The 13924-nt window shown below is 55.0% G+C and overlaps 1 protein-coding gene across 2 annotated transcripts in view; it reads right to left on the reverse strand.

The window, feature by feature from the left end:
• The window catches only part of ARAP1 (ArfGAP with RhoGAP domain, ankyrin repeat and PH domain 1), a 64003-nt gene extending 50490 nt beyond the window's left edge, over positions 1 to 13513 (reverse strand). For both annotated transcript variants that reach the window (XM_081539473.1, XM_081539472.1), the window contains exon 1: positions 13391 to 13513. The gene's annotated coding sequence lies outside the window, so the exon portion shown is untranslated. The remainder of the gene's footprint in view (positions 1 to 13390) is intronic.
• Positions 13514 to 13924: the final 411 nt, after the last annotated feature.

Consider the following 13924-nt stretch of genomic DNA (forward strand, 5'->3'; position numbering starts at 1 on the left):
TGCACTTCTAAGCCAAGGGAACTCAGTGTGCAGGGCCTGAGGATGGGAAAAGACCTGGCAGATGCAGAGATGGGGAGAGCTCAGTGGGGCAGGAACGGGGGACGCAAAAGGACACCCGGGGAGGTTGAGGGATCTGCCCTTGGCGGCCCATGTAGGTGTGAGCCTCCTTTGCATTCTGATTTGTATGAATGAGTCAGGCCTGGATCTGGAGGCCTTGCTGATCCTAACTCCTTCCCCACTCAGTTCTAGAGTCCTCTCAGCGAGGACCCTTCCCCAACTGTATTTTCAAAGGCCCGCCTGCACAGAGCTGTGCTCCAGATTCAAGAGCAGGCCCAATGGTGGGGGGAGTGGAAGGGGAGGAAGGCAGGCCTAGAGCTTCAGACCTGGGGCCTGTATCTCTCCACCGCCCAACCCCTCCTGCCCATAACAGCACCCCACCCAAGGCAGGCTGGGCAGGGACCCCAGCGCCCAGACCTCAGGAAAGCCGTCAGGCCCTCCACACAGGAACTAAGAGCAGTACACATCCAGCTAGGCCCGGGTCTACTAACCACAGCTCACCCATACCACAAACTGCACACCTCACACAGCCTCCAGGGACACACACCTTCCACCCCACCTAGCAGCCACACGGCCAACCTGACCCCACCACACACACAGCCTTCAGTCCCCACACTCACTACCAACAGTCTGACTGTGGACCACTGCCCAGAGCCCCACACTGCCCACGCCCCCTGCCCCCCGCCCAAGCACCAGGTCATACCTGTGGGCAGGGTCACCCTCCTCAGCTGCTCCCCTCCCGGCTGTTCTCAGGGTTCCGTTGACATAGACAAGAGGACTTGGAGACACTTCCCTCAGATATGAGGAACTAGGTGGGGGCTGGCTTCCCAGCCCAGAGCGTGCAGAAGTGGACCCCACCCTCTGCAGATCTCTGCCAGCTCTCTCGGGCTCCGCCAGGCAAGACAGCAGGTGCAGTGCTCAGGCAGGCAGCTGATGAACCCCTGAACCAGGAAGCCTATTTTCTGTTTCTCAGGGACTGATGGCCACACGGGCTCCGAGGAGGCACGCTGGGGTCTCCTGCCCCAACCCCAGCCCCAGATCTCTGCCCCTTCACCTGCCCACCATATCTCTGCCCCCATCCTGTCTTTGATGTAGCCTGTCCTCTGGGGTCTCAGGAGTGGTGGCAGCTGACAAGGTGCAGCCCGTAGAGCAGTGAGGACTGACTGAGTCCAGGCCCCAGGGCTTGCCTCGGCCATCTATCTGGTGGGGAGCTGGGGGCCACCAGCTCTAGCCCAGAACCTGTCCTCCCAGGATGCCAGGCAAGATCAGGTTCCGGTTCTGGCTCCATCACTTTTCACCTGAAGCCCTGGGCAAGTCACGTCACATTCTGAGCCTCAGTTTCCCCTTCCACAGAACAGGGCTGTCACCCAGATGACCGTGACACATGATCATGTGTGTACTAGAGGCCACGCTCACACGGCATCTGCTCACTCCTCTGCTGCTGAGATAGACACTTCCTGTTCTGAGCCCCAAGGCCTTGGCTGGGCCTGTCCAGAAGGGTCCTTGGTGCTGGCCCTGGAGCAAGACTAGTCTAGACACCCTCAGCACCCTGGAATTCTCAGTTCCCCAGATACCAATGACTCCTGCACCCTGCCTCCAGCCATGTCCCCCTACAGGGCTCCAGACTGGATATTCCACTGCCTCCTGGATCTCCTTCTAGGGGAACCCCAGGTACAGTGCATTCTCCACCCCACAGTGAACCCACCCACTCCCCTCTCCTGGGGAAAGCAGGTGAGGCCGTTGAGCAAATTAGACAAAATACCTCTCGCTAAAAGAGCCCCATAGCAGGGCATGCAGCTCAGCAAAGAGGACAGGCTGAGTTTCAATCCCCCTCTCCCAGCCCTCCCCCAGCCAGGTACCCTTGGGCAGTGCACAACATGCACATCTGAACCCAGCGAACCAGGTGAGAGGCAGGATATTTTAACAACATTCTTAGGGCAGTCCCTTCAGCATCACCCTAAGAAATATAAACTAGTTTTATTAATGATCGATGGACATTTAAGGGACAGTGAACTTCCCTGACCTAAATTTCAGACCTACTCCTAACTCCTACCCCAATCTTGAAAGATTAATCACTTTCTACAATCTCCACGTCTGGACTGTTTAAAGTTTTCACAGTTGCATTATCACTTTCATAACTAGAATAAAAAGTGATAAAAGTATTTTTAGTCTATTAGAATTGAGTTTGTCCCAGTTTCTCCCCTAAAACCATCATTATAAAGTAGCTTTTTGATTTTAAATATAACATGCATAGAATACCAAGAGAACTATAGTAAACGAAACTGATTTCCTGGGCCATCTGGACTGGAAGATGCAAAACTTAGCTGCAAAGCTTACCTCCTCCCTCACTGTCTTATCCTCCCGAAGTTCTCAGACATAGTTTATCAAATAACAACATTCCCCCTCCACTGCTGGCCACCAACCAGAGGTCCAGAGGCCAATCACAGACTGAAGCCCACGGACTTTCAAATGCGAAGTGGACTGAGTCCGTTATGAACGGGAGACTCCAGGGTTCCTGTGGTTTTTGCCTCTAGACAGCATCTGACCCCCCTATCACTGCCTCTCACCCACATTCCCCCAAACCTTCCCACTCTTATGCCCAAGCCCCTCTCTACTCTGGAGAGGATGAAGTGTGAATGTCTGAAGTACCTCACTCACAGTAAACGAAGTGGAAAGTTAAAAGGTTTGGTTTTCAGGCCTTGTCATAAGTCCATGACAGACAAACAACAAGATTCTACTGTACAGCACAGGGCACTGTATTTAATATCCTGTGATAAACCATAATAAAAAAGAATATAAAAAGGAACACATATGTACTGTGTAACTGAATCACTTTGCTGTACAGCAGAAATTAACACAACATTCATTGTACATCAACTATAATTCAATTAAAACAAACGTCTATGACATACTAGCTTCCTTGGCCCTAACAATACCCGCCCCCCAAACGGACCACCCTGGACCACTCCCTCCCGTTCCCCAGTCTCCCCATCGCCATGTTTCTAACTCACCCCTCTTCTCCATCTGCCCCTCCCCAGCCAGTCTGACCCCTGGGCCCTCATCCCTGCCTCCTGCCCTTCTGCTACCTTTAACCAGAGCATCCTCCACCTGCTCCTCTAACCACCCTCCTTCAAGACAGAGCTCCTCCAAACCCAAACTCCACAGCCCAGAGCCACATCCACCTTCCCTAGACCCCCAACCCTTCACTCTTCAGGTCCCACCCTTCTTGCCTTGAAGGGTGGCCCAGCCAGCCACACTGCACCTGGAGAGACCCGGGGCCCTCTCAACAGGAAAGCATGGGCTCTGGCCTGGCCCCCTGGTGCCTCAGTCACAGACACACCCTCCTGGGCTGGGAACGCCCTAGGCAGGACAGGAAGCCCATCCTCACCAAAGGTGCTGAGGTATACCACGGCACGACTCTAGGACGATCCTCCTCTGTGACCACTGCCCCCCATGAGGGAGTCGGGGGGGGGGGGCTCTTAACACTGCAAATGAGGCAGAAACAGGAAGAAACAGAGCTGACCACATGGAGGATGGGAGTGCACAGGCCTGACAAGGGGTTCCCAAGCAGCAGAAGTGGACAGAAGCAGACAGGTCAGTCAGACCCTCACTACATGTCAGAAGGATTGAGGACAGCCCTGGCTTGACAGGGTGTGTAGGGGCAGGGGGGAAGGCAGCTTGACTCCATCCCCTCTGAGGTGACCAGACACATAACATGCCTGCCACCCAGGAAGAGAGCCTGGGGCGCCTCTGCACCCAGAAGCAACCTCCCTGGAGAACAGGGACCTGACCCTGTCCTCTCCCTAGGTGAGTCCCTGGAAGTGACAAGCCAGATGATCAGCAGGCCCCTTGCTGCTGGCACCTGAAAAGAGGAAGTTCCTGTTTCGGTGCATGGAGGTGACCAAATGGGCAGGGCAGCGACTGGAAAGGAGAGAGGGAGATAGGCGATCAGGGGGAGGGGGACCAGCCCTACGGGTTCTGGTCGCCAGTCTGGTGTGGGACCTCAGCCACCCCCCACTCTATAGTCAGATAAGAGGCAGGAAAAACTCTCCTCTCTCACTCACAGGGAACATTCTAACCCACTTACCTCACCCAGCCATCCCTGCCTAAAAAGACAAAAGGCCACAGTTATGGAGTGCTTCCCACCTACCAGGCACTGGGCCAACCCTGCTACATGGATAGCTTCATATAGTTCTCATGACAATCTAGAAAGTAGATGGTTTTAGCCCGACTTTACAGACGAGGAAGAAACTGAGTCTCAAAGAGGTTAAGCAACTAGCCCAATATCACACTGGAGCCCCTCCTTCCACTCCATCTCCTCAGAGGGGAGAGTGTGGCGATCAGGAGCAAGGAGGTCAGGTAGGAGAGGGGAGGCAGGATGAGTGCAGACTGAGAAGGGCCACACTAAGACACTCAGCCTTACTGTCCAGACAACAGGAAGCCATGAAGGGCTGCAGGGTGTACAGGGCCACAGGCAGGCAGGTGGCCACGGGTCCTACTGCTGTGAGACTTAGGAATTCACTTAACTTCTCTGAGTCTTGGTTTCACCATCTGCATAATGGGCTTGTGGGAATAAATGTAAGCCTTCAAAACAGAGCCCAGCCTACCAGTTCTCCCTTCCCAATGACTTCCCACCTCCCTCACAGTAAAAGCCAAAGTCAGCACAAGGTCCACCAGGCCTGCACGGTCTGTCCCTGTCTCAACATCATCCCAACCTACTCCAAGTGCTCTCGCCTCAGGGCTGGGCCCTGGAGCTCCCTCTGCCTGAAATGCTCTTCCAGACACCGGTGCAACTCACTCTCAGACTTTTTCCAGCAGACGCTGGATTACATATTTATTTGCTCATTTGTTAGTCTCCTCAGCTGGAGGATGAGGCGCTGTCTCATTCATGGCTCTATCCCCAGTGGTTACACATGTCTGGCCCGGGGCGGGGGTGGAGGGGGGTGGTGGATGAACGGACATCTACAGAGGCCTGATTTACCCCCGTCAGGAACTCAGGGCAGGAGCCTGTGAGTGGGTAGGGTAAGGGATGGCTGGAGGAGGCAGGTGTCAAGGTTCAAGGTTCAAGTCTGAAGCTCAAGGAGTGAAAGATTTAACTCTGAGATGCCTTGGCACCCTCCGTGGCTGGGCCCTTCCCTTCTCTCCACCTTTGAGGTTGCTCCAGCCACTTCCTATTGGGCCGGCCAGATAAACACTGCTGAGGGGCCCTCACCCACACAGGGGAAGTCCTGACTTTCAGACACCAGTGATGGTTCCCCAGAGCAGGTATGAACTGCCCTAGACTTCCAGAAGTCTCTGAGCTCAACACCTGCCTCTCCTGCCTGCCTGCCTGCTCCTTCCATGGCTCCCCATTTCCCAGTGGGGCTTAAAGGGTCCCCACCCTCTGGCTCCCGCCCCTCACTCCTCCCTTCCAGTTCATTCCCTCCACTCTCACCACTGGACACTAGATCTCTAGGACTTGGCTCATCATGTTCCCTCTACCTCGCCCTTCAAGTGTCACCTTCTTCAGGCAGCAGTTTCCGACTCCTATGGTCACAGCCTGGGTCACACCGAGATGTCACTATCATTGTGTCACATATACACACACTCTCTCTCACCCCAGCTTTGGCTGGGTACCCCTGAAGGCAGGACCAGGGTCTGATTTCCCTGCATCCCCAGCTACCAGCCTAAGGTTGGCAGACAGTGAATATCTACTGCTTGAATGAAATCTCCTGATTTTACAAGTGGAGAGCTAGGAACCCAGGCGAGTGATGATGTGCCCAAGGTCACACTGCTATCAGTGGCTAGAACCTGGCCTTCAGGCCCCCAGACCAGGTGCCTCCCATTCTGCTCACAACCACCAGTTACAGCTCCAGTTTCAGCCTGTCAGATCCCAGCCCTGTCTTTTCCTTGCTCCACATCCCCAAGCACCTGCTCCTGAGGCATTTAGGAACCTCCTAACCCAATCCTCCCCACCTCCAGAAGGGGAAAGTCAGCCCCAGAAAGGAACAAGAACCTAACCAGAGCCACGCAAGTCAGGACAGGACCCAGACCACCCAGCCTGAACTGGAAAGAACTATTCCCAGGAAAAGAACTATGAGGGGGAGGTGACCTCAGAGACACTGGAGTAACCCCCCATCTCCAAGTGGCTGGGCTAGTTCCACACTAAGAAATGTGGATTTTCAAGTCACAGGCAGTAGAGGCAGATGAGTGTTTGGGTTCACGTCCTGGAACAGAGCCCCTAGAACCATTAGACACTACCTGCATCTCTGGCCTCCCTTGACTCAGCTATCCATCTTTACAGCAAGGAGACACCAGAAGGAACAGCCCCAATCTGAGGGAAAAGGCATCACCAACTTAATGGATGTGAGTTTGAGTCAACTCCGGGAGTTGGTGATGGACAGGGAGGCCTGGCATGCTGCAGTCCATGGGGTTGCAAAAGTCAGACACAACTGAGCGACTGAACTGAATTGAACTAAGGGAAAAGGTAGGACCTGAACTGGGCCTCCAGGACCCCTTAAACAAGCAAGAGACTCCAGCTCAAAGCTGTCTTACTGTCCTCTAGCAAAGCTCAGTCCCCAGCCTGCCCCTCGGGGAGGCCCTGTCTCCCTAACATGCTAGAGCCTCTGGAAACACAGAACCACACAGGGCCTGACTGGGTGAAGGTTCCCATTCAAATGGGTAAAAGGCTCACCCAGCTCACACATCAAGGGGTGCAGAGCCAGGGACATGGAATGCTGATGGCACCCACACAAAGGCAAAAGCACGGTCCTCCAAGGAAGAATCTGGGCCTGAGAACACACCCATGCACACACAGGAACATGCAGCAGAAAGGGGCTCACCCAGCCAGGGCGAGTTTGCGCTTCCCTCATAGGGAGGGAACAGCCCTCCACTCCATGGGGCAGCTCCTGCCTCCATGCCCAGGTCTCTTTGAGGGCAACTGCTGTGCCCACAGGCCCACATGGGCACTGGGAGGAGCTGGGAGAGGCACTGTGAATTACCTGAAGGCTCTCAGCCAAGGCTCAGTCTCCCTGACCCTCGAGGAGGCTCAGGGCCTCCCAGGCCCAGGTCTCTGTCCACCATCCCATCAGAGCCCTTGAGCCTGGCTTTGACACTTCAGAGCTGGACCTGGGCCTGCTGAGCCACATTCCACATGTCCTGAGAGGGCCTGGTGCGCCAGTAGTGTGGCCCAGGCATTGCTCTGTGAGCCGAGCTGGGCCTCTCTCAATCCTAGTCCGGTATCCAGGAGGACAGCCCCACCCACCCCCAGGGAATGAAGAGGAGACCTGGCCGCTGTCTGTCTTCTCCCCCACTTCCATCAAGATGACTATCTCTTCAGCTACCACCTAGTCCATTCCAGGTCCTGGTTCTCAGATTTCTTGAGAGGTTTGTGTCTCCTGGATGTGTCTGCTGGGAGCAGTGGGTACAAAGGGCAGGCAGGGCCTGGAGGTGGCTGGACCACTGTCTCCCCCCTGCCCCACCCCCACCCCAGGCAGCCCTGAGAAACTTTCCAGGCCTTGCCTGTCTGGCACCAGCTGGCCAAGGTGTGGCACAGGGCTCAGCCTCAACTCAGGATCCACTCAGTCCATCTCGAGGCTCTGCAGACTCTTGGACTCTCCAATCTAAGAAAACTGGAAGCTGGGGATCACCAACACATAAAACCCTTGATTCCTCAGGCCCACAGTGTCAGACTCCTAAAATCCCAGCTGCCTAATGTGGGGAGAGGGAGTGCGAAACCACCCCCAGCCCCCATCTGTGCTGTTTTGTTTCTGTCCTGAGCTGTCTGACCTGGGAGCCTGGGAAGTCCCAGGTACTGCTTCTTTATTTTTTTAGAATTGAGTATTTGAAGGATTTACCTTTTCTTCTGTTCTATAGCAGTTCCTATTGATCATATTCATAAATCAACAGGAGATACTTGGGTTGCCATAAAGCTTATATTTATCTTAGCATATTTCTATAAATACAGATATTTAAAAAACGGTGCTGCTGCTTCTTGCTCCTTCCCTGAAGTTCCAGGGAAGTTGAGTCCATGACCAGCCTAAGGTCTCTCACTGAACCAGAGGCCAGGGATAGACCGGCCAAGGACCTGACTGCAGACCTGATTAAAGGCAGAGCCCTGGCCCAGCATTACGGTGGGAAAGAGGAGGAGGGGAGGGAAAGAGAGAAGGGGATGCCCAAAGGCAGGGCAGTGCCCCCAGCGGGGGGAGGCAAGGCGGCAGAGGAGACCCAGGCACCTGAGGGAGGGGGCAATCTGCACTGATACGGAGTCAGCCCGGCTCCTGCTCCCCTGTCCTTCGGTCTGACCCCTCCACCCCAGCACTGGCCTGGCCAGAAGCAGGGAGGACAGGGCTGGGAGGGCAGGGCTAGGCTCTGCCAAAGGCCCTGGGCGGCTGAGATTCCAGGTGTGACCTCAGGTTCCCTGCCCTGAAAACGGTGACAGAGGGGCGGCTGTGAGAGGTCGCTATCCTCCCCTCCTTCCCCCTTGCCCTCACAACAATGAGGAGGAGGAAGATTTTGCCACATCCTCCCTCCCAGGGTGGGGTAGGTGTGCTCTCTGATTCCTGAGTCCTCCTCTGGACCCCACTGGCCATGGGCATCACACTCTTGACCATAGCTGGTCTCTGCTTCTCAGCCTCTTAGCTCCGGAACCATGTTCCCCAGGTTTGCTCATTCAGTCTCGGACACCCCGCAGGTACAGGCCCCAGGTACCTTGAAAGGAATCCATTCTGGTGTGAAATGGAGTATTTCCTTGCATGTTCCCATACACAGAAAAGCGCTAAATTCCTTAATTTGAGATATCTGGTTTTCCTTAATTAACAATAATCTTCTGGTGTTCAAATTACCTGCCCCTTGCAGCAAGCTTCTACATAACGTGACTCCTCCCCCAACCTCCTGGGAATAGTTCTCTCGGGGTCACTGGAGATGCTGTCTCTGAGGCCTGAAGTCCTAAAAATTCCCACGAAATAAAACAGAACTCTCAATTGCTAGGTTGTGACTATTTTTTCAGTTGATACCGGTTTGGTCGGAAAGAAAGACTTGGACTCTGTGACAGAGCACAGAGCTTCGGAGGCCCAGAAGGCCCTGACCAGGCGTGGAGGTGGAGTGCCTCAGAGACCCAGTTCTCCCTTTCCTCAGCTGAAAGATTCTAAGCAAGTCACTTAAATCTACTGAACTCAGTTTTCTCATCAGTAAAAAGGAGAACCGCTGTACTCAACCACTGCTCTTTCCTGTCCAGTTTGTACAGGAGAACCAGTGTCTAAACTGGACAGGACAAGGGCCGTGAGCAGGAGTTCCCTCATCCTAGGGCTGGGCGTCTGAGGGTTAGAACTTGACGGCACCCAGTACAGCCTGCAAGCTGGCATCCCATCCCACAGCACATTGCCAGGAAGGTCTCCTGCCCAGGCGGCCCTCCAGTCCCTGCCTGCCACCCCGACCAGGAGTTTCCAGAGAAGGACGGGGTTTGGCTCTTGTCTGCCTGCAGTGTTTCCCAGTTCTCAGGGTTCTCACTGTGAAGTTTCAGAGACTCCCAGCTCTTCCATATAATAAACGATCTCAGGAAAATTACATAACTTCTCAAGGCCTCAGTTTCTTCATCTTTAAAATGGGAACAGTGCCTACTCCATAAAACTATTGCTGAGGATTAACTGAAATCACTACATAAAATGTTTAGCACGGTGATTGAAACATAATAAGCTTCCAAGAAACAGTAGCTACTGCTACTAGTATTACTATCAAAAAATAATTTTGTTATTGAATTGGTCACTTAACTCCACATCCCCGCCAGCAACTCTGACTGTCCCAATGGTCTGGGACAGATGTCCTGTTTATGGGACAGAATCTTTCTTCGCCTTCTGAACTATGTTCTAAAGGATGAGACAGAGAGAAATTCCACAGGAAGGTCATGAGGAAGACCAGCTATGCACTGCCCTCCCTCCCTCCACCTCTGGCCATCCCTGAACCTGGGGTCATCTGCCTTCAGGGGCTGGGACTATCCTCCCCAGAACCCTGGTTAGAATCTACAGGTCTGGGGGCCTGACAGTGGGGTGTTGCGGGGGTGGGGAGAGTCTAAGTGGACAAGATGTCCTCTCTGATCAGGGCTGGGGTATTGGTGTTGAGTCCCTGAACTTTGTTGGGAGTGCACTTGTAGGGAATCTCTGAGGGCCTCCCCATATCCTCCAGCTGTTCAAATCCTTGGTGCAGAATCTCTTCCTAAAACAAGAAATGCCCCGCTATGTGGGGCTGTGGAGGGGGAAAAGAGTCCAGTTTGACTGAGATGCGGGACAGGGGCGGCCCAAGGGACTGGATTCTGCTCCTAAGGGAGGTTCAGGTCTGCTTGGCTGGGGTCACACTCTGTGCTAGAGGCTGCGTTGGCCACTACCCAGGAGAAAGCCCCTCACTGAGAGGAACCCTGGATGGAGCTCAAGGAGTGATGTCAGGCTGGGGGAGGGGAAATCAGATCAAAAGAGGCAAACAAATGCCTGGGTCCTGACCCTGCCTCTACCACTTATTTGCTGTGATCTTGGGCAAGTTATCTAACCTCTCCGTGCCTCAGTTTCTTTATCTGTAGAATGGTACTTGACTTCTAAGCTTGTTGGGAGGATGAAACTGGTTAACATATGTAACAGTGCCCACAGAGGTGCTGTGTGCATTTGCTGAGGTCATTCTCACTGATGCTGTTACTCAGCTCTCTCTGAGGCTGTTTCTTCCCCTAGGTTACTAGAAAATGACTCTTGTCTCACGGAATGATGTAAAGTTAAATAAAGTAACAAATTTGCGGTGTCAGGCGCACCGTAGGTATTCAAATCAAGTAGAGCTCTCTCCATTTCCCTTTCCTCTCCCCAAGAGGGCCCAGATGAGAAGTCAGGTCACTTTGGACCACCCCCTCTCCGCCCCGCCCCAGCCCAGGGCTTGCTGTGTGATCCTGGTCTGATCTCTGCCCCCTGACCTCAGTCTCCTTATCTATGAAAAAAGCTTCTGGGCCAAGTGATTCCTGACTGTCCATGGCCTCCTTCCCACCTCCATTCCCTCCCCATTTCCAATTCATGTCCTGCTGCACCCACTCCTTCAGCAACAGAACCTGGGAACCCTAAAGTGGGGTGGAGGGGACAGCTGGTGGGCAAGAGGTACCCGCCTGTAAGCAGCCCAGTACCCACCCCAGGTCCCCAAGGGTTAAGATCCAGAGTGAAGGGCGGGGGGCCAGGGTCAGTGCTGGACAGACGGGCCTGCAGCCCAGGGCCTGCCTCCCCTCCCCCCATCCTAGGAACAGAGGCCACTTGTTTGAGCATCAGCTGGCTGGCTTTGAGCTCAGCCAAAGGAAGAGTGGGGTGGGGAAGGGAGAGGGCCCCTGGAGAGTGGAGGGGACTCCCTTCTCTCCTAGGGCTTTGTACTGGGCTAGTCCACACCTAGCCCCTTGGACTCTCAGAGGTCCCTTACCCCTGTGAAGTGACTCCTTCACCCCAGGTTCTCCCTGGGGGTGAGTGTTCTCCTTGGGGGTCAGTGAGTGTTCTCCCAAACACCCGGGATCGGGGTGGGGGGTGGATTTACTCAGACAGGCTCAATTCTTCCTCCAGCAGTCTCTCTCTTTGGAGCTTGGGACCAGGTCTTATCACTCACTCAACCCTGCAGATGGGGAAATGGAGAAGTTTGGGAACTTGCAGAGTCACACCGAGTTTGGTGGCTGCACAGGGACTGTCCCAGGTTCCAGTCAGTCCTGGGCTCTGCAGTCCCATTTCTCACAGAGTTACAAGGAGATCCTAACTTGTGCCATTACACAGGACTGAAAGACAAGGCCCACCTCCGAAATCCCAAAGGCTCCAGGAAGTTTGATGGGGAGAAAACTTCCCCAGGAGGGAGGGGGAGGGGGCGGGCAGTAGTGGGGAAGACAAGCAACCTGCACAAACAGCTGAGGCTTGACACGTGGAAAGGCATGGCTGGAGTCCGAGAGATGGCGGGGGTGAGGCTAGGGTTGACTGGGGAGGCCTGAATGCCCCAATGAAGCCTGGGAGAAATCTGTCCACTTCCACTTCACAGTTAGTTTAGGACTCTTGCCTGGGAACATACCCCTCCTGCCCTACTCCAGTTGAGCAAGCAGCAAACGGAGAGACGGGATCCCCAAGGCAGGGTCTGGACCATCCTCAGCCAACCATGGGACTGGGGGACTGGTTCTCTCTACACCCTACCTCTGCCACCCATTCCAGCCATTTCCATCCCCTTGTCATTCCTCAAACACACCACGCAGGTTCCTGCCTTTGCACAAGCTTTGCCCTCCTCTGAGGGTCCTTATCCTTGTGAATTACCACTTAACTGCCAAGGCCCATTCCAATCATCTCCTCCCTGAGCCTCCAAGAGTCTCAGTGTCTGATTTCTCCCCAGTACCTGTCTGCACCTGTATTCTGACTCTGCTGGGCTCCTTCAACCCTGTAATGAGCTTGCTGCACCTGTATTCTGACTCTGCTGGGCTCCTTCAACCCTGTAATGAGCTTGCTGGGAGGTCTCTCCCAGCCTAGACACTCTGTTCTCCGAGCACAGGTATTCTGATTGTCTCTGTCTGGACCTTGCTGCACAGTCAAATCCTACCCTGAGTACCTCCATACATCTGTCCAACCTTATAGCGCTACCCCCACCAAGCCTGGGGATCAAAGCAGGCTCCCCAGGACAGGAGCCTTGGAGGAGTGGGGTGCATATACCAGATGCTGACCAGAGTTCCCCAGCACTAAAAATCAGCCCTGGAGGTCTGGGACCAGACACCCACGCCACCACCTCAGGCCGCATTCTGAGTTTGCTTCCTCCAGTCCCAATAACTCACTCCTAGCTTGACCCCGTTCAGTGAACACACATCTCCTTTTTCCAGCAACTGGGCCAGGTAGGGGCTCTTGGGAGGCCATGCCCCCATTTACTGGTGGGGAATTGGGGCGCAAAGACCGGATGTCGTCTGTCACTAGAGCCCCAGGTCCAGTGCATAAGGACATATGAACCAGCAGACCTGTACGGGTCTCCGCAGTAAACGAAGTGGGAGCCTTCATTTCACAGATGAGAAAATCAAGGCACCCGAGAGCGGGTTAGCTCTGGAACCTGGGAGGCTTTCACGCCAAAGGGCTAAGGGCTGGAAGCCCCCTTTCCTGCCGGTTCACCCTCTTCCCTACCGTCTCTGGTCCGACCGCATATCCTCAGGAGGCGACTCCATCCCCGCCGCCAGTCAGAACAGAAGACGTGACCTAGAGAAACTCCCGCGGAAGTAGGTGCCGGGCGCAGAGTTGCCGCGCAGCCTCGGCGTTCCCTTCCGCGGAATGGGGAAACTCCGGGCCACACCTGGCCAAGGGGCGGCGGACGGGGAGGCCCCGGCTGAGGCACTGACCTGTTCTGATCCAAGACTCCACGCGCGTAACCGGGGCCCCAGCGCCACCACCGACAGCGTCGTAGTCAACTCGCGGCCGCAGGCCGGGCGCGCCCACCCCGCCGGGCGCTTCCGCCCGCCCCACGTGACGCCCAGAGGAGGGGAGGGCTGGGAAGGGGGCAAGGACCCGCCCCCTTCCCGGCCACGCCCAGTCACGGTCCTGGAGTTCGCCGGCTTTGCGGACACGTTTCTCAGTGCGTCTCCGCCGTCCATCTCGCTGCTCACAGATCCGTCTACGTCTCCTGAAGCTGAGGTCTGCCTCCACCACCCCCGCCCTCTGAGTCTCCCATCTCCTCCTGAGCCGCTCTACCTCCTGCCACCCCTCTCTCTGGGAGGGACAAGTCACAAACCGCCCCACCCCCAGAGCGGTAAGGGGCAGTGGGAAGCTGGAAAACCCAAGTTCCTGACCTCTTCCTCCAGGAAGTCCTTACCCACTTCAATCTTCGAGAATATCCTACTTCTCTCCCTGGGCCCACAGCTCTCAGGAGCAGGGTG

Source organism: Giraffa tippelskirchi, chromosome 11 (assembly GCF_054371585.1).
Source record: "Giraffa tippelskirchi isolate mGirTip1 chromosome 11, T2T-mGirTip1v1.2.pri, whole genome shotgun sequence".
In the NCBI taxonomy this organism is placed as follows: Eukaryota; Metazoa; Chordata; class Mammalia; order Artiodactyla; family Giraffidae; genus Giraffa; species Giraffa tippelskirchi.